Below are 23,058 nucleotides of genomic sequence, written 5' to 3'. Positions count from 1 at the left end.
TTTAATGCTCCACCAGATGTGTCCAGGCACCAGAACTGTGACTTGAGCGACACAAACACATGCTAGATTAAAGTTTCTGTTTGTGTGTGTGCCTCATTATGGCATTCCTGTTCATGTGTGTGTGTGCATTTCTGATGTGTGTCATCAGCCACAGTTGAACTGCACATCCAGCACCCCCCACTAGGTGACCATGAAGGTTATCCCCATTGCCAGATGTTTTCTACAGCTGTGTCAGATGCCACATATAGGAAGCATTGCAGCTTCCAGGGCATCCAGCACACACATTCAGTATTATGGGCTGGTCATCACACACAAACCACCACTTCATGGAGGGGAAGCCCTTGTGGATGATGTAGGCCCTACCACACTCACTGGCTGGTGCTTTGATGCATATGTGCATGCAGTGTATTGCACACAGTACTCAGGGTATTCCACTATTGTGTGGAAAAGACACATATTGCTGCCCAATACCTCACGGGAATTGGGGATATATACATGATCACTGACATGTGCTGACATGGCATTCATGAACTGGTGCAGTACCCTGGATGCTGATGTTTGTGAAATCCACATCATATCACCAGTTGATCTCTGGAAGGTACCTGATGCTGGTATCCTTAGGGCAACACATACCTTGGTTTCCACTGGGACAGGTTTCCCTCTGTTGGTTGTGTGTGTGAGACATGGCCTGCACAGCTCCACAATCTTCTGCAGGAGGTCTCTGTCCACTCTATAGTGCTCTACTGACTCCAGCTCATGTAGCCCCTGGTAGGTTACCCTGTGCCTGCACACTCTTCTCCGTCTACTCACTGTGTGTTGCTGAGCAGCATTCACATTGGCACAACCCTCCTCATGTTGCATATGTTGACGTGTAATAGCAATGGCAGGCCCTAACATTATGTTGTCTCAGTTAAGCTTTTACAGTTTTCACTTTTCTTAGTATACTACTGTGTTGCAGTGTGTCTGAGAAAACATGGTGGAATGCTGTTTGTAGAGTTGTATGTGCTGTGCTGTGCTGGCCTACTGTACTGGCTGTGTAATATACTCAGTCTGATTGTTTTCACCTGCTAGCTGTGGTAGTTCTCCTTGGTTAACTTACTGCTATTTGTTTACCTTCCTTTTCACTGTCTGTGTCCACAGTGAGCGGCGCCGCGCATAGGAGCACAGTGAAGTGCACATCCACTTCCACGCGTGCACACAGGCTTATACATGCGTACAAACACTTACACTGGCTTACACGACATTACATGGGCTTCAACAATCTTACACTATCTTACTCATTCTTCAACGCGCGCACACAGGCAGACACGCGTGCACACATGCTTACTCAGGCTTACAGGCGCGCACGGGCGCAAACACACTTCAGCAGGTTTGCAAGAAACTTCAGTGATATCCATGGTGTACACCATCAGTTTCATGACTTTACCTAGGATAAATCATAACACACCTCTTCCACTGATGAGTCACTGACAGCAAACATGTGACACACTGCTCCAATAAGATTACAGTGTTTTATACATACACACTCATGATGTCACCTATCTTCTATGCTGATAGACCCCTTAACCTACTCTTACACTGTAGAGGCTTGGCCCATATGGCATGACAAATTTTGCTTCACTATCCTCAGCCTCAATTGCATAGGATTGCCTACTAATGTTTGGTTACATCTCTGAGAATGCGCTTCCACACATAGCAACCACTACTCAGTAGCCATGTTGTCTTCAGCTTGCCATTCACCTGCATGGCGAACTAACTTTTAACTGACATTACAATTTGTATGTATATTTTACATATTTGTCTTGTTCTGTACGGGCAGCGCATATTCGCGCCGCTGCGCTATGCTTAAACACCGAAGATCAGGGACGACAACTAGAGTTTTATTAATTTCCAATGGAAAAACATGCCACTGGCCTTATATTTGGCCATCGGCATGCTTCTTCAAATAAATCCATCCTTTATTTGCAGATGACATTGCTCCGTTTAGCTACTTGCAGAACGTTACTCGGTTAACATCCGTGTACATTTATGCACATAACTGTACTCTTGCACGGACAACTTACTGTTTCATGTATCGCACATTTAACATCATTTGCATAGCTTTCACCTACAAATGGGGTAATTTGCATATCCTAACATTGTCCGTGCAACGTTCATTTTAGGGGCTGTGTTACACACCCCTACAGGATATTGCTGAATAGCTCGGCAGACATCTTGCCTTGCTCTACTCTTACTCTACTCGTACACGCTGGCCAAGGCTTTGTGAATCCTGGCCTAAGCTTTGCTGTCTGCTAATATGTCTATTTGTGGAGTAAGCATGGCTGTAGATATGTTTTGACCTGCTACATCTGTCATTTCTACAGAGCAGCTCCCACTTTCATCATAGGAACTATATGTACAGCTGTGACATTTGACAAGTCAACACATACCTGCGGTCAATACTAAACTGACTACTTCAGCGCTTTTCATACCTTCAGATTTGTCTTGTAGTAGTATAGTCGATAATACTGTTTCCTATGACATGTATCTGTTTCTGATACAAGATATGTCATTTTATTACACCACTACACTCAATATATGCAGAAATCACAGGCCAGATGCCATTACATTCCTTTTGTAGGACACACCCGTCCAGAGTGTTGTGTTCCTCACAAAAGCCAACAGGTGCTAATCAAAACATATTCTGCTATCATCTACCTTATGTGTTCGCCGGTATTTGCGCTTTCCGTCAGTGGCAGAACTCACATGTGAGTGTGGGAGACTGAACACTGTATCAGGGACACTGCATAACACCCTGAGGGACACATTTATGTTGTTTCTATTAACCTTCCACATTGACTATCACAGGGCATAAGTATTCATCACATTTATTGAGGTACATGCTTTTGACTTATACATGTTTTGTCATTTGTCATCATGTCTTTCTTCACACCTGTCCACCTAATCTCATTAGTTCTGTACATTTATTTAGGTCAGGGTTACCTTCATACCTCTCAACTGTACACATTTTGGGTAAATGTCCCGAACTTAGACTTATAATTTTGTTCCTTTTTTAATAATATTGTGCCTTTCTGGTAATTTAGTGGCAAGTCATTAGGGACTGTGGGGTTAGACAATAATGACAGACATTGGTAGTTTATACTTAATAACCCTCAAAACATTCATACTAATGAATGTTCCATTATTCTATCAACGTTCTGACTTTGTAAGAGGAATATTTGAAATATTCCCTATTTGTACTTATTTTAAAATGCCTTTGTCCAGATGTCTTATTCTGAAGGGTTGAGAGGTATGGTTACCATCTTAGTCGTAGGCATGTACGCCCATGATAATCACTTACAAGACACTGATATAAGTCCCTACGTCTTCCCCCAATAGTTTACACAATATCCAGTAGATGGGTTCTTCATTTTTGGAAGATATAGGCGTGTGCTATATCCACATAGGAATATTAATCACTCCCATGGGGCGGACCTCATATATCTGTGCCAACCAACACCTAGGCACCTAGGCCCATTATTGCATACCCATGATTCCCAGACCTGACACCCCTCCACAGTAGTCATAACACATATTTAATGTGAGCGATAATAAAGTATGAAGACACTTCTAAGCACTATCCACTCTCCGCGTATCGGGACATATGTCATACATTCTGTCAACCCATGTGTTATTACACTTGCACAACCTACTGTTGCATGTACAGCTATATTGTAGTTGCGGATGACACTTCTTTGCAGCAATCATTACAGGATGGTGCCTGTATAGATTCACAATTTTTGGGGTCCTGCAAAGGACACCTATATCCATGTTTAAAGAGAAGGACTTGCAGATCTGTCACACTGGTACTTTCCGGGCAATAGTTTTGAAAGCAGCAGTGTATTTACCTTAATTGCATGACTGTATGTCTATCCATACTAGCTATGATGTAACCTATTTCTGTACATGTGTTATATCTACAAGGACATTTGTTTATATGTTTGTTATGTATATATCATTTAATGCTGTGTTTGTGTATATATATATATATATATATATATATATATGTGTACATATATATATATATATATATATATATATATATATATATATATGTCTGTACATTCTTTATTTCATATATTTATTTAGTTTAAGTCTGTGGATATATATCTATACACAAATGTATATATTCATATATAGACATTACGTGTAGAAAACAGCATTCATTTGCTATGCTGTGAGCAGATTACACATGCGCAGGCACACTTGCATTTCCTTATTGTGGGTTACGCGCAGGCGCACTTGCATATCCTTATTGTGGGTTACATATGTTTACTAAGTCTTTGTGCTTACATGGGCTTTATTACTTGTGACAGTACCAGTAAAATATCTGTAATCCGGTTAACGGACATATGCGAAACACACGTTCACCTTTACATATTTAAATGTCTGTACAGCACAGACGCATTCATTACACTTTAACATTATATGTGCTGTAGTCGTAGTTGAACCAGGACTGCATTCACGTTGGCCGGATGCTGTAACCACTATACTTTTGGTGTTCTGACTCATTTATATGCATAGCCATAGTACATAGCTACATTAACATATGCCTCACCGCTTCACTTACGACACAGGCATCCATTCTCCTGCTGGTAAAAATGCAGTACTACATATTACACATTCCCTATTCCCTACTGCTCTGGACCCAAGCTGCATATTTAATCACTGCAGGGATATTCAGAACCCCAAACCTTATAGTCCTGACACAAACAAGTCTTTAATTGTCAGGGTGTTCATGTGGTGATCTGGGTTTAGGCTTGTCCGCCTGGTGAACAGTACTGCCCTGACCGTGTTCAAATGTCAGACAAAGCACATGGACAGAGTTTGTCCATTTTAAACATTTTACCTGTGTTTGCAGACACAGGTGTTTGGGCACCTGTAAGCAGCTTATTATGTTGGCAATACATAATATGGGTGGGAGTGGTTACAATACATAATCCACGTTGAGTGGTGTTCCCATTCACCATGGCCATCATGGCCAATGTCCTGTGATTTTAAGACAAAATATATTTCTTATTTTCTTTAATAGTTGCATAATACAGTTATTTTGTATCTGAAACACATAACTATTATATGAATTAGCATAAGCAATTCAAATGCTATGAAATAAGCTTTTATTTTGGCAAACAAGTGTAATTCTGTCCTTTGCACTGGCTGGGGGTATGTTTTATCCTGCAAATTCTCACATTTCTACAAAAGATGTCCCACCTTGGGCTTCTGAACAGGTGGCAACCCTAGTTGGGAGATCTGCATGGTGGACAGGTGTTGCATCCTGCGTAGTATGTTTTGCATGTCTGTCTAGAAACTGAACAGTACTGTGACTACCCATACATGTTTTGTCCAGATGTGTACAGTACTAGACACCGTGGCATGTAAACAACTCTGATGTTTCAACAGGTTACTTATCCCACGCAGGATGTACATACATTTTGCCAAAACATGAACGTGCGGGTATTTGGATTTACGTAACTGTGATGGGATGTTTACAAACGTGGGATGCATATTTGCAATCCTGATACTGCCTAGGGTGATACTTCCTACTACATATGGGTAATACTCGCTATGTGTAGGTGTACGGCTGCAGAAGGCTGGTAGCTGGATTTGGTGGACATTCGGACATGGGTGCGGGTTATGTGCTATACAGGGGATGTTGTGTATTGCATTTGCATGCATGGGTTCTGCATTTGGATGTCCCGGTTCCGCATATACCATCCTATGTGTATGTGCCGGTTACGTTCCTGTTCATGTGTATAGCACATTTTAATATTCATATGTTTGTGTGAGTTTGGTATACAATATGGACTGTCAGGTTTCTTTACGATTGTTATATGGCCACAACTGCCCAGCTGTGTACTATCACTATCACTGTGGGACTGCTGGTGACCCTGCCCATGGGGCTAGGCGTGTGTATAGGCGGCACGCTGACATGATGCGCTTCACTTCCACTGGGTATAACTACTTACAGTGCAGTACATTACGGACACATTATTTGAAATATCATTTGTTCCATGGACGGAAACTCATATTGTGTTGCGTGCATTTCTGTTTGGTTCTCCATTTTGTGTGGCCGGGAACTGTCTTGCATGCTTTGCATACATTTCATTTTCCACCGACACTGATAGGTGCGATTACTATTGCAGGCAGACTATAATATTCAGCAGTTTAGGTTGCTCATCGACAGCCGACATTGACACACCTCCGGGTGCAGCTTAGTAACGCCCCATGCAATCGTGCACGTTTCCTATGCATGTGGTTGTGGTGGCAGCGCACCTTCATTAATATGCATATGGCGCTACTACACCATGTATACGCTGCACGGCTGGTGCAGGCCTTATGCCGGCCTTGCGCTGAGCTTCATGAATCCCGGGGGATGTGTATTTAAGGCTGGTGCAGTCTACTGACCTATTATAACAATACAAATGTGCAGCATGTTATGATGAATATTAAGGGGCGGTGAAGTTTGAAATTGAAAAGTGGAGCATGCTATGATGAGTATTTCGGTTTGGTCTACTGACCTGTTATAACAATAGAAATGTGCAGAATGATGTGAAGAGTATTTATGGTTGGTGCACTCTACTGACCTATTATTACAATAGAAATGTGCAGGATGGCATGATGTGTATTTAGGGTTCGTGCAGTCTACTGACCTATTATAACAACAGAAAAGTACAGCATTTTATGATGAGTATTTAGGGGTGGTACAGTCTACTAATGTATTATAACAATAGAAATGGGCAGCATGATATGATGAGCATTTAGGGTTTGTGCAGTCTACTGACCAGACAAAACAATAGCAATGTACAGAATGATATGATGAATATTTAGGATTGGTGCAGTGAACAGACCTATTATAACAATAGAAATGTGAAGCATGATATGACCATTTTGGGCTGGTGCAGTCTACTGGCCTATTATAGCAACAAAATGTACAGCATGATATGTTATGAATTTAGGGTTGGTGCAGTTTACTAACCTATTATAACAATAGAAATGTGCCGCATGATATGATGATATTTAGGGTTGGTGCAGTGGACTGACCTATTACAGCAAAAGAAATGTGCAGCATGATATAGGATTGGTGCAGTCTACTGACCTGGTATGACAATAGAAATGTGCACTATGACATGATGAGTATTTTGGGCTGGTGCAGTCTACTGAACTATTATAACAATAAAATGTACACCATGATATGATGAGTATTTTTGGTTGCTGCAGTCTACTGACCTGTTATAACCATAGAAATGTGCAGCATGGTATGATGAGTATTTAGGGCTGGAGAAATCTACTGATCAATTTTAACAATAGAAATGTGGAGCATGGTATGATGAGTATTTATGGTTTGTACAGTCTACTTATGTATTATAACAATAGAAATGTGCACCGTAATGTGACAAGTATATAGGGTTGGAACAGTCGACTTATCTATTATAACAATAGAAATGTGCAGCATGATATGATGAGCATTAAGGTTTGGTGCTGTCTACTGACCTATTATTAGAATAGAAATGTGCAGCATGATATAATGAGTATTTAGGGATGGTGCAGTCAACTGACCTATTATATCAATATAAATCTGTAGCATGATATGATGAGTATTTAGGAATAGTGCAGTCTACTGACCTGGTATAACAATAGCAATGTGGACCATGATATGATTAGTATTTAGGATTGATGCAGTGAACTGACCTATTATAACAATAGAAATGTGCAGCAAGATATGATGACTATTTAGGGTTGGTTCAGTATACTTACCTGTTATAACAATAGAAATGCACAGCTTGATATGATGAGTATTTAGGGTTGGTGCAGTCTACTGACCTATTATTTTATTAAAAATGTGCAGCATGATATGATGACTATTTACAGTTTGTGCAGTCTACTGACCTAATATAAGAATATGAATGTTCAGCATGGTATGATAAGTATTTAGGGTTGATGCAGTGAACTGATCTATTATAACAATAGAAATGTGCTGCATGATATGATGAGTATTTATGGTTCGTGCATTTTACTGACCTATTATACAAATAGAAATGTGCACCATGATATGATGAGTATTTAGGATCGGTGCAGTCTACTGGCCTGTTATAACAACAGAAATGCACAGCATGACATGATGAGTATTTAGGGTCAGTGCAGTCTACTGTCCTATTATAACAATAGAAATGTGCAACATGATATGATGAGTATTTAGGGTTGGTGCAATTTACTCATCTACTATAACAATACAAATGTGCAGCATGATATGATGAGTATTTAGGGCTGGTGAGGTCTACTGGCATATTATAACAAGAGAAATGTGTAGCATGCCATGATGAGTATTTCTGTTCAGTCAATTGATCTATTATAACAATAGAAATGTGCAGCATGAAATGAGTATTTAGGATTGGTGCAGTCTACTAACCTAATATGACAACAGAAATCTGCAGCATGATATGACTAGCATTTAGTATCATGCATTTTACTGACCTGTTATAACAATAGAAATGTACAGAATGATATGATGAGTATTTCAGGATGATACAGTGTACTGAAATATTATAAGAATAGAAATGTGCAGCATGATAGGAGTATTTATGGTTGGTGCGGTCTGCTGACCTATTATAACATTAGAAATGTGCAGCATGATATGATGAATATTTACGGTTGGTGCAGTCTACTAACCAATTTTAACAATAGAAATGTGCAGTATGGTATGATGAGTATTTAGGCCTGCTGCAGTCTACTGACCTTTTATATTGTTAGAAATCTGCAGCATTATATGATGAGTATTTACAGTTTGTGCAGTCTACTGATGTATTATAACAATAGTAATGTGCAGCATAATGTGATGACTATTTAGACTTGGTGCAGTCTACAGACCTATTATAACAATAGAAATGTGAGGCATAATGTGACAAGTGTTTAAGGTTGGTACAGTCTACTTAACTATTAGAGGAACAGAAATGTGCAGCATGGTATGATAAGTATTTAGGGAGGGTGCAGTCTACTGACATATTAAAACAATTGAAATGTGCCACATGATATGATGAGTATTAATGCTTGGTGCAGTCTACTAACTTATTATAACAGTAGAAATGGGCAGCAAGATATGACGACTATTTATGGTTGGCTCAGTATACTTACCTGTTATAACAATAGAAATGCACAGCTTGATATGATGAGTATTTAGGGTTGGTGCAGTCTACTGACCTGTTATATTATTAAAATTGTGCAGCATGATATGATGACTATTTACAGTTTGTGAAGTCTACTGACCTCATATAAGAATATGAATGTGCAGCATGATATGATAAGTATGTAGGGTTGATGCAGTCTACTGACATATTATAATAATAAAAATGTGCCGCATGATATGATGAGTATTTATGGTTGGTGCAGTGAACTGACATATTATAACAATAGAAATGTGCTGCATGATATGATGAGTATTTACGGTTCATGCATTTTACTGATGTATTATACAAATAGAAATGTGCACCATGATATGATGAGTATTTAGGATCGGTGCAGTCTACTGGCCTATTATAACAACAGAAATGCACAGCATGACATGATGAGTATTTAGAGTCAGTGCAGTCTCCTGACCTATTATAACAATAGAAATGTGCAACATGATATGATGAGTATTTAGGGTTGGTGCAGTTTACTCATCTACTATAACAATACAAATGTGCAGCATGATATGATGAGTATTTAGGGCTAGTGAGGTCTACTAGCATATTATAACAAGAGAAATGTGTAGCATGCCATGATGAGTATTTCTGTTCAGTCAATTGATCTATTATAACAAGAGAAATGTGCAGCATGAAATGAGAATTTAGGATTGGTGCAGTCTACTAACCTATTATGACAACAGAAATCTGCAGCATGATATGACTAGCATTTAGTATCATGCATTTTACTGACCTGTTATAACAATAGAAATGTAGAGAATGTTATGATGAGTATTTCAGGCTGATACAGTGTGCTGAAATATTATAAGAATAGAAATGTGCAGCATGATAGGAGTATTTATGGTTGGTGCGGTCTGCTGACCTATTATAACATTAGAAATGTGCAGCATGATATGATGAGTATTTACGGTTGGTGCAGTCTACTGATCAATTTTAACAATAGAAATGTGCAGTATGGTATGATGAGTATTTAGGCCTGCTGCAGTCTGCTGACCTTTTATATTATTAGAAATCTGCAGCATGATATGATGAGTATTTACAGTTTGTGCAGTCTACTGATGTATTATAACAATAGTAATGTGCATTATAATGTGATGACTATTTAGACTTGGTGCAGTCTACAGACCTATTATAACAATAGAAATGTTAGGCATAATGTGACAAGTGTTTAAGGATGGTACAGTCTACTTAACTATTAGAGGAACAGAAATGTGCAGCATGGTATGATAAGTATTTAGGGAGGGTGCAGTCTACTGACATATTAAAACAATTGAAATGTGCCACATGATATGATGAGTATTAATGCTTGGTGCAGTCTACTGACCTATTATAACAATTGAAATTAGCAGCATGATATGATGACTATTTAGGGATAGGGCAGTCTACTGACCTGGTATGACAATAGAAATGTGCACTATGATATGATGAGTATTTTGGGCTGGTGCAGTCTACTGACCTATTATAACAATAAAAATGTACACCATGATATGATGAGTATTTTTGGTTGCTGCAGTCTACTGACCTGTTATAACCATAGAAATGTGCAGCATGGTATGATGAGTATTTACGGTTGGTGATGTGAACTGACCAATTCTAACAATAGAAATGGGCAGCAGGGTATGATGAGTATTAAGAGTTGGTGCAGTCTACTGATCTGTTATAACAATAGAAATGGGCAGCAAGATATAGCGAGTATTTAGGGTTGATGCAGTGTAGTAACCGATTATTACAATATGAATGTGCAGCATGATATGATGAGATTTTAGGGTTGATGCAGTCTACTGATCTATAGTAACAATAGAAATACACAGCATGATATAATGTGTGTTTAGGGCTGGAGAAATCTACTTATCGATTTTAACAATACAAATGTGGAGCATGGTATTATGAGTATAATACAGTCTACTTATGTATTATAACAATAGAAATGTGCACCGTAATGTGACAAGTATTTATGGTCGGTACAGTCTACTGATCTATTATAACAATAGAAATGTGCAGCATGATATGATGAGCATTTAGGTTTGGTGCCATCTACTGACCTATTATTATAAGAGAAATGTGCAGCATGATATGATGAGTATTTAGGGTTGGTGCAGTCAACTGACCTATTATATCAATAGAAATCTGTAGCATGATATGATGAGTATTTAGGAATAGTGCAGTCTACTGTCCTGGTATAACAATAGCAATGTGGACCATGATATGATGAGTATTTAGAGTTGGTGCAGTCTACTGATCTATTATAACAATCAAAATGTTCAGCATAATATGATGAGAATTTGTGGATTGTAGACTTTTGCTACAATAGAAATGTCCAGCACATAATGATGAGTATTTAGGTTGGTGCACTCTACAGACCTATTATAACAATAGAAATGTGCATCATGGCATGATGAGTATTTAGGGCCGATACACTCTACTGATCTTTTGTAACAATAGAAATTTCCAGCATGATATGATTAGTATTTAGGGTTGGTGCAGTCTACTGACCTACTATAACAATAGCAATGTTCAGAATGATATGATGACTATTTGAGGTTGGTGCAGTGAACTGACTTATTATAACAATAGAAATGTGCAGCATGAAATGAGTATTTAGGATTGGTGCAGTCTACTGACCTATTATAACAATAGAAATGTGCAGCATGGTATGATGAGTATTTAAGGTTGGTACACTCTACTGACCTTTTATAACAATAGAAATTTGCAGCATGATATGATTAGTATTTAGGGTTGGTGCAGTCTACTGACCTATTATAACAATAGAAATGTGCTGCATGATATGATGCTATTTAGGGTTGGTGTGGTCTACTGTCCTATTATAACAAGAGAAATGTGTAGCATGCCATGATGAGTATTTCTGTTCAGTCAATTGACCTATTATAACAATAGAAATGTGCAGCATGAAATGAGTATTTAGGATTGGTGCAGCCTACTGACCTATAATGACAACAGAAATCTGAAGCATGATATGACTAGCATTTAGCATCATGCATTTTACTGACCTATTATAACAATAGAAATGTACAGAATGATATGATGAGTATTTCGGGCTGATACAGTGTACTGAAATATTATATGAATAGAAATTTGCAGCTTGATAGGAATATTTATGGTTGGTGCGGTCTGCTGACCTATTATAACATTAGAAATGTGCAGCATGATATGATGAGTATTTATGGTTGGTGCAGTCTACTAACCAATTTTAACAATAGAAATGTGCAGTATGGTATGGTATGGTATGATGAGTATTTAGGCCTGCTGCAGTCTACTGACCTGTTATATTATTAGAAATCTGCAGCATGATATGATGAGTATTTACAGTTTGTGCAGTGTACTGATGTATTATAACAATAGTAATGTGCAGCATAATGTGATGACTATTTAGACTTGGTGCAGTCTACAGACCTAGTATAACAACAGAAATATGAGGCATAATGTGATAAGTGTTTAAGGTTTATACAGTCTACTTACCTATTATAGGAACAGAAATGTGCAGCATGGTATGATAAGTATTTAGGGACGGTGCAGTCTACTGACATATTAAAACAATTGAAATGTGCTGCATGATATGATGTGTATTAATGGTTGGTGCAGTCTACTGACCTATTATAACATTTGAAATTAGCAGCATGATATGATGACTATTTAGGGATAATGCAGTCTACTGACCTGGCATAACAACAGAAATGTGCACTATGATATGATGAGTACTTTGGGTTGGTGCAGTCTACTGACCTGTTATAACCATAGAAATGTGTAGCATGGTGTGATGAGTTTTTACGGTTGGTGATGTGAACTGACCAGTTCTAACAATAGAAATGGGCAGAAGGATATGACGAGAATTAAGAGTTGGTGCAGTCTACTGATCTGTTATAACAATAGAAATGGGCAGCAAGATATGGCGAGTATTTAGGGATGATGCAGTGTACTAACCGATTATTACAATAGGAATGTGCAGCATGATATGATGAGATTTTAGGTTTGGTGCAGTCTACTGATCTATAGTAACAATAGAAATACACAGCATGATATAATGAGTATTTAGGGGTGGAGAAATCTACTGATCAATTTTAACAATTAAATGCGGAGCATGGTATGATGAGTATTTATGGTTTGTACAGTCTACTTATGTATTATAACAATAGAAATGTGCACTGTAATGTGACAAGTATTTAGGGTTGGTACAGTCTACTGACCTATTATAACAATTGAAATGTGCAGCATGATATGATGAGCATTAAGGTTTGGTGCTGTCTACTGACCCATTATTAGAATAGAAATGTGCAGCATGATATGATGAGTATTTAGGGTCGGTGCAGTCAACTGACCTATTATATCAGTAGAAATTTGTAGCATGATATGCTGAGTATTTAGGAATAGTGCAGTCTACTGACCTGGTATAACAATAGCAATGTGGACCATGATATGATGAGTATTTAAGGTTGGTGCAGTCTACTGATCTATTATAACAATCAAAATGTTCAGCATAACATGATGAGCATTTGTGGATTGTAGACTTTTGCTTCAATAGAAATGTCCAGCACATAATGATGAATATTTAGGTTGGTGCACTATACAGACCTATTATAACAATAGAAATGTGCATCATGGCATGATGAGTATTTAGGGTCCGTACACTCTACTGACCTTTTATAACAATAGAAATTTGCAGCATGATATGATTAATTTTTAGGGTTGGTGCAGTCTACTGACCTATTATAACAATAGAAATGTGCAGCATGATATGATGATATTTATGGTTGGTGCGGTCTACTGGCATATTATAACAAGAGAAATGTGTAGCATGCCATGATGAGTGTTTCTGTTCAGTCAATTGACCTATTATAACAGTAGAAATTTGCAGCATGATATTATGAGTATTCAGGGTATTTAGGGTATTTAGGTTTGGTGCAGTTAACTGACCAATTACAGCAATAGAAATGTGCAGCATGATATGGTGAACATTTAGAGCTGGAGCAGTCTGCGGACCTATTATAACCATAGAAATATGGTGCAGTCTACTGTCCTATTATAACAATAGAAATGTGCAGCATGAAATGAGTATTTAGGATTGGTGCAGTCTAGTGACCTATTATAACAATAGAAATGTGCAGCATGGTATGATGAGTATTTAAGGTTGGTGGCATCTACTGACCTATAATAACAATAGAAATGCACAGCATGATATGATGAGTATTTAAGGGTGGTGCAGTCTACTGACCTATTATAGGAATAGAAATGTGTAGCCTGATATTTAGGGGTGGTGCAGTCTACTGACCTGTTATAACAATAGAAATGTGCAGTCTGATATGATGAGTATTTGCAGATGGTACAATGTACTGACCTATTGCAACAATAGAAATGACCAGCACGTAATGATGAGTATTTAAGGTAGGTACACTCTGCTGACCTATTATAATAATAGAAGTGTGCATCATGACATGGTGAGTATTTAGGGTTGGTGCAGCCTACTGACCATTTATAACAGTAGAAATTTGCAGCATGATATGATTAGTATTTAGGGTTGGTGCAGTCTACTGACCTATTATTATAATAGAAATGTGCAGCATGATATGATGAGCATTCAGTATTGTGCATTCTACTGACCTATTATAACTATAGAAATGTAAAGAATGATAGGATGAGTAACTGAAGTTGGTGCAGTGTACTGACCTATTATAACAATAGAAATGTGCAGCATTTTATGATGAGTATTTACTGTAGGTGCAGTCTGCAGACCTATTATAATAATACAAATGTGCAGCATGGTATGATGAGTATTTAGGGTTGGTGCAGTCTACTGACCTTTTATAACAATAGAAACGTGCAGCATGATATGATGAGTATTTAGGGTATTTAGGGATGGTGCAGTTAACTGACCTATTACAGCAATAGAAATGTGCAGCATGATATGGTGAACATTTAGAGCTGGAGCAGTCTGCGGACCTATTATAACCATAGAAATATGGTGCAGTCTACTGACCTATTATAACAGTGGAAATGGGCAGCAAGATATGATGACTATTTACTGTTGGTTCAGTATACTTACCTGTTATAACAATAGAAATGCAGAGCTTGATATGATGACTATTTACGGTTTGTGCAGTCTACTGACCTAATATAAGAATATGAATGTGCAGCATGGTATGATAAGTATTTAGGGTTGGCGCAGTCTACTGACATATTATAATAATAAAAATGTGCCGCATGATATGATGAGTATTTACGGTTGGTGCAGTGAACTGACCTATTATAACATTAGAAATGTGCTGCATGATATGATGAGTATTTACAGTTCGTGCATTTTACTGACGTATTATACAAATAGAAATGTGCACCATGATATGATGAGTATTTAGGATCGGTGCAGTCTACTGGCCTATTATAACAACAGAAATGCACAGCATGACATAATGAGTATTTAGGGACAGTGCAGTCTCCTGACCTATTATAACAATAGAAATGTGCAACATGATATGATGAGTATTTAGGGTTGGTGCAGTTTACTCATCTACTATAACAATACAAATGTGCAGCATGATATGATGAGCATTTAGGGTTGGTGCAGTTTACTGACCTATTATAACAATAACAATGTACAGAATGATATGATGAGTATTTGAGGTTGGTGCAGTGAACTGACCTATTATAACAATAGAAATGTGCAGCATGATATGATGATATTTAGGGTTGGTGGGGTCTACTGTCCTATTATAACAATAGAAATGTGCAGCATGGTATGATGAGTATTTAGGGCTGGTGAGGTCTACTGGCATATTATAACAAGAGAAATGTGTAGCATGCCATGATGAGTATTTCTGTTCAGTCAATTGATCTATTATAACAATAGAAACGTGCAGCATGATATGATGATATTTAGAGTTGGTGCAGTCTACTGACCTATTATAACAATAGAAATGTGCAGCATGATATGATGAGTATTTAAGGGTGGTGCAGTCTACTGACCTATTATAGGAATAGAAATGTGTAGCCTGATATTTAGGGTTGGTGCAGTCTACTGACCTGTTATAACAATAGAAATGTGCAGTCTGATATGATGAGTATTTGCAGATGGTACACTGTACTGACTTATTGCAACAATAGAAATGACCAGCACGTATTGATGAATATTTAAGGTAGGTACTCTCTGCTGACCTGTTATAATAATAGAAATGCGCATCATGGCATGGTGAGTATTTATGGTTGGTGCAGTCTACTGACCATTTATAACAGTAGAAATTTGCAGCATGATATGATTAGTAATTAGGGTAGGTGCAGTCTACTGACCTATTATTATAATAGAAATGTGCAGCATGATATGATGAGCATTCAGTATCGTGCATTCTACTGACCTATTATAACTATAGAAATGTACAGAATGATAGGATGAGTAATTGAAATTGGTGCAGTGTACTAACCTATTATAACAATAGAAATGTGCAGCATTTTATGATGAGTATTTACGGTAGGTGCAGTCTGCTGACCTTTTATAACAATAGAAATGTGCAGCATGATATGATGAGAATTTAGGGTATTTAGGGTGTTTAGGGTTAGTGCAATTAACTGACCTATTACAGCAATAGAAATGTGCAGCATGATATGATGAACATTTAGAGCTGGAGCAGTCTGCAGACCTATTATAACCATAGAAATATGGTGCAGTCTACAGACCTATTATAACAGTAGAAATGGACAGCAAGATATTATGACTATTTAAGGTTGGTTCAGTATACTTACCTGTTATAACAATAGAAATGCACAGCTTGATATGATGAGTATTTAGGGTTGGTGCAGTCTACTGACCTGTTATATTATTAAAAATGCGCAGCATGATATGATGACTATTTACAGTTTATGCAGTCTACTGACCTAATATAAGAATATGAATGTGCAGCATGATATGATAAGTATTTAGGGTTGGTGCAGACTACTGACATATTATAATAATAAAAATGTGCCGCATGATATGATGAGTATTTAAGGTTAGTGCAGTGAACTGACTTATTATAACAATAAAAATGTGCTGCGTGATATGATGAGTATTTATGGTTCGTGCATTTTACTGACCTGTTTTACAAATAGAAATGTGCACCATGATATGATGAGTATTTAGGATCTGTGCAGTCTAATGGCCTGTTATAACAACAGCAATGCACAGCAATGCACAGCATGACATGATGAGTATTTATGGTCAGTGCAGTCTACTGACCTATTATAACAATAGAAATGTGCAACATGATATGATGAGTATTTAGGGTTGGTGCAGTTTACTCATCTACTATAACATTACAAAAGTGCAGCATGATAGGATGAGTATTTAGGGCTGGTGAGGTCTACTGGCATATTATAAGAAGAGAAATGTGTAGCATGTCATGATGAGAATTTCTGTTCAGTCAATTGACCTATTATAACAATAGAAATGTGCAGCATGAAATGAGTATTTAGGATTGGTGCAGTCTACTGACCTATTATGACAACAGAAATCTGCAGCATGATATGACTAGCATTTAGTATCATGCATTTTACTGACCTATTATAACAATATAAATGTACAGAATGATATGATGAGTATTTCGGGCTGATACAGTGTACTGAAATATTATAAGAATAGAAATGTGAAGCATAATGTGATGAGTATTTAGACTTGGTGCAGTCTACAGACCTATTATAACAATAGAAATGTGAGGCATAATGTGACAAGTGTCTAAGGTTGGTGCCGTCTACTTACCTATTATAGTAACAGAAATATGCAGCATGGTATGATAAGTATTTAGGGACGGTGCAGTCTACTGACATATTAAAACAATTGAAATGTGCCACATGATATGATGAGTATTAATGGTTGGTGCAGTCTACTGACCTACTATAACAATTGAAATTAGCAGCATGATGACTATTTAGGGATAGTGCAGTCTACTGACCTGGTATAACAATAGAAATGTGCACTATGATATGATGAGTATTTTGGGTTGGTGCAGTCTACTGACCTATTATAACAATAAAATGTACACCATGATATGATGAGTATTTTTGGTTGCTGCCGTCTACTGACCTGTTATAACCATAGAAATGTGCAGCATGGTATGATGAGTATTTACGGTTGGTGAAGTGAACTGACCAATTCTAACAATAGAAATGGGCAGGAGGATATGATGAGTATTAAGAGTTGGTGCAGTCTACTCACCTATTATAACAATAGAAATGGGCAGCAAGATATGGCGAGTATCTAGGGTCGATGCAGTGTACTAACCAATTATTACAATAGGAATGTGCAGCATGATATGATAAGATTTTAGGGTTGGTGCAGTCTACTGATCTATAGTAACAATAGAAATACACAGCATGATATAATGTGTGTTTAGGGCTGGAGAAATCTACTGATCGATTTTAACAATAGAAATGTGGAGCATGGTATGAGTATTTATGGTTTGTACAGTCTACTTATGTATTATAACAATAGAAATGTGCATCGTAATGTGACAATTATTTTGGGTTGGTACAGTCTACTGATCTATTATAACAATAGAAATGTGCCACATGATATGATGAGCATTTAGATTTGGTGCCATCTACTGACCTATTATTAGAATAGAAATGTGCAGCATGATATAATGAGTATATAGGGTTGGTGCAGTCAAATGACCTATTATATCAATAGAAATCTGTAGCATGATATGATGAGTATTTAGGAATAGTGCAGTCTACTGACCTGGCATAACAATAGCAATGTTCACCATGATATGATGAGTATTTAGGGTTGGTGCAGTCTACTGACCTATTATAACAATAGAAATGTTCAGCATAATATAATGTGCATTTGTGGATTGTAGACATTTGCTACAATAGAAATGTCCAGCACGTAATGATGAGTATTTAGGTTGGTGCACTCTACAGACCTATTATAACAATACAAATGTGCATGATGGCATGATGAGTACGGTACACTCTACTGACCTTTTATAACAATAGAAATTTGCAGCATGATATGATTAGTATTTAGGGTTGGTGCAGTCTACTGACCTATTATAACAAATGCAATGTACAGAATGATATGATGAGTATTTGAGGTCGGTGCAGTGAACTGACCTATTATAACAATAGAAATGTGCAGCATGATATGATGATATTTAGGGTTGGTGCGGTTTACTGACCTATTATAACAATAGAAATGTGCAGCATGGTATGATGAGTATTTAAGGTTGGTGACGTCTACTGACCAATAATAACAATAGAAATGCACAGCATGATATGATGAATATTTAAGGGTGGTGCAGTCTACTGACCTATTATAGGAATAGAAATGTGTAGCCTGATATTTAAGGTTGGTGCAGTCTACTGACCTGTTATAACAATAGAAATGTGCAGTCTGATATGATGAGTATTTGCAGATGATACACTGTACCGACCTATTGCAACAATAGAAATGAATAGCACGTAATGATGAGTATTTAAGGTAGGTACACTCTGCTGACCTATTATAATAACAGAAATTTGCAGCATGATATGATTAGTATTTAGGGTTGGTGTAGTCTACTGACCTATTATAGGAATAGAAATGTGCAGCATGATATGATGAGTATTTAGGATCAGTGCAGTTTATTGACGTATTTTACCAATAGAAATGTGCAGCATAATATGATGAGCATTCAGTATCATACATTCTACTTACCCATTATAACTATAGAAATGTACAGAATGATAGGATGAGTAATTGAAGTTGGTGCAGTGTACTGACCTATTATAACAATAGAAATATGCAGCATTTTATTATGAGAATTTACTGTAGGTGCAGTCTGCTCACCTATTATAATAATACAAATGTGCAGCATGGTATGATGAGTATTTAGGGTTGGTGCAGTTTACTCATCTACTATAACAATACAAATGTGCAGCATGATATAATGAGTATTTAGGGTTGGTGCAGTTTACTCATCTACTATAACAATACAAATGTGCAGCATGATATAATGAGTATTTAGGGCTGATACAGTGAACTGAAATATTATAAGAATAGAGATGTGCAGCATGATAGGAGTATTTATGGTTGGTGCGGTCTGCTGACCTATTATAACACTAGAAATGTGCAGCATGATATGATGAGTATCTATGGTTGGTGCAGTCTACTGACCAATTTTAACAATAGAAATGTGCAGTATGGTATGATGAGTATTTAGGCCTGCTGCAGTCTACTGACCTGTTATATTATTAGAAATCTTCTGCATGATATGATGAGTATTTACAGTTTGTGCAGTCTACTGATGTATTATAACAATAGTAATGTGCAGCATAATGTGATGACTATTTAGACTTGGTGCAGTCCACAGACCTATTATAACAATAGAAATATGAGGCATAATGTGACAAGTGTTTATGGTTGGTACAGTCTACTTAACTATTAGAGGAACAGAAATGTGCAGCATGGTATGATAAGTATTTAGGGACGGTGCAGTCTACTGACATATTAAAACAATTGAAATGTGCCGCATGATATGATGAGTATTAATGGTTGGTGCAGTCTACTGACCTATTATAACAACTGAAATTAGCAGCATGATATGATGACTATTTAGGGATAGTGCAGTCTACTGACCTGGTATAACTATAGAAATGTGCACTATGACATGATGAGTATTTTGGGCTGGTGCAGTCTACTGAACTATTATAACAATAAAATGTACACCATGATATGATGAGTATTTTTGGTTGCTGCAGTCTACTGACCTGTTATAACCATAGAAATGTGCAGCATGGTATGATGAGTACTTACGGTTGGTGATGTGAACTGACCAATTCTAACAATAGAAATGGGCAGCAGGATATGATGAGTATTAAGAGTTGGTGCAGTCTACTGATCTGTTATAACAATAGAAATGGGCAGCAAGATATGGCGAGTATCTAGGGTTGATGCAGTGTACTAACCGATTATTACAATAGGAATGTGCAGCATGATATGATGAGATTTTAGGGTTGGTGCAGTCTACTGATCTATAGTAACAATAGAAATACACAGCATGATATAATGAGTATTTAGGGCTGGAGAAATCTACTGATCAATTTTAACAATAGACATGTGGAGCATGGTATGATGAGTATTTATGGTTTGTACAGTCTACTTATGTATTATAACAATAGAAATGTGCACCGTAATGTGACAAATATTTAGGGTTGGTACAGTCTACTGATCTATTATAACAATAGAAATGTGCAGCATGATATGATGAGCATTTAGGTTTGGTGCCGTCTACTGACCTGTTATTAGAATAGAAATGTGCAGCATGATATGATGAGTATTTAGGGTTGGTGCAGTCAACTGACCTATTATATCAATAGAAATCTGTAGCATGATATGATGAGTATTTAGGAATAGTGCAGTCTACTGACCTGGTATAACAATAGCAATGTGGACCATGATATGATGAGTATTTAGGGTTGGTGCAGTCTACTGATCTATTATAACAATCAAAATGTTCAGCATAATATGATGAGCATTTGTGGATTGTAGACTTTTGCTACAATAGAAATGTCCAGCACATAATGATGAGTATTTAGGTTGGTGCACTCTACAGACCTATTATAACAATAGAAATGTGCATCATGGCATGATGAGTACGAGGGCGATACACACTCTACTTTTCTTTTTAACAATAGAAATTTCCGATATGATGAGTATTTAGGGCCGATACACTCTACTGATCTTTTGTAACAATAGAAATTTCCAGCCGCGATATGATTGATTAGTAGTTGTTGGTGTGCAGTGACACCTACTATAACAATAGCAATGTACAGAATGATATGATGAGTACTTGAGGTTGGTGCAGTGAACTGGCCTATTATAACAATAGAAATGTGCAGCATGATATGATGATATTTATGGTTGGTGCGGTCTACTGTCCTATTATAACAATAGGAATGTGCAACATGAAATGAGTATTTAGGATTGGTGCAGTCTACTGACCTATTATGGCAACAGAAATCTGCAGCATGATATGACTAGCATTTAGTATCATGCATTTTACTGACCTGTTATAACAATAGAAATGTACAGAATGATATGATGAGTATTTCAGGCTGATACAGTGTACTGAAATATTATAAGAATAGAAATGTGCAGCATGATAGGAGTATTTATGGTTGGTGCGGTCTGCTGACCTATTATAACATTAGAAATGTGCAGCATGATATGATGAGTATTTACGGTTGGTGCAGTCTACTGACCAATTTTAGCAATAGAAATGTGCAGTATGGTATGATGAGTATTTAGGCCTGCTGCAGTCTACTGACCTGTTATATTATTAGAAATCTGCAGCATGATATGATGAGTATTTACAGTTTGTGCAGTCTACTGATGTATTATAACAATAGTAATGTGCAGCATAATGTGATGACTATTTAGACTTGGTGCAGTCTACAGACCTATTATAACGATAGAAATATGAGGCATAATGTGACAAGTGTTTATGGTTGGTACAGTCTACTTAACTATTAGAGGAACAGAAATGTGCAGCATGGTATGATAAGTATTTAGGGAGGGTGCAGTCTACTGACATATTAAAACAATTGAAATGTGCCGCATGATATGATGAGTATTAATGGTTGGTGCAGTCTACTGATCTATTATAACAATTGAAATTAGCAGCATGTTATGATGGCTATTTAGAGATATTGCAGTCTACTGACCTGGTATAACAATAGAAATGTGCACTATGATATGTTGAGTATTTTGGGCTTGGTGCAGTCTACTGGCCTATTATAACAATAAAAATGTACACCATGATATGATGAGTATTTTTGGTTGCTGCAGTCTACTGACCTGTTATAACCATAGAAATGTGCA

General features: G+C 37.2%; 1 protein-coding gene across 1 annotated transcript in view; it reads right to left on the bottom strand.

Moving 5' to 3' along the window:
• LOC122793769 (cytosolic phospholipase A2 gamma-like) overlaps positions 1-23,058 on the bottom strand; it is a 302,126-nt gene that overhangs the window by 205,917 nt on the left and 73,151 nt on the right. The gene's annotated exons all lie outside the window — the stretch shown is intronic.

The sequence above is a fragment of the Protopterus annectens genome, chromosome 2.part0 (assembly GCF_019279795.1).
Source record: "Protopterus annectens isolate FY-2018-M chromosome 2.part0, PAN1.0, whole genome shotgun sequence".
NCBI lineage: Eukaryota > Metazoa > Chordata > Ceratodontiformes > Protopteridae > Protopterus > Protopterus annectens.
Note: the sequence above shows the minus strand (reverse complement) of the source record. Positions and strands in the feature narration are given on the sequence as shown.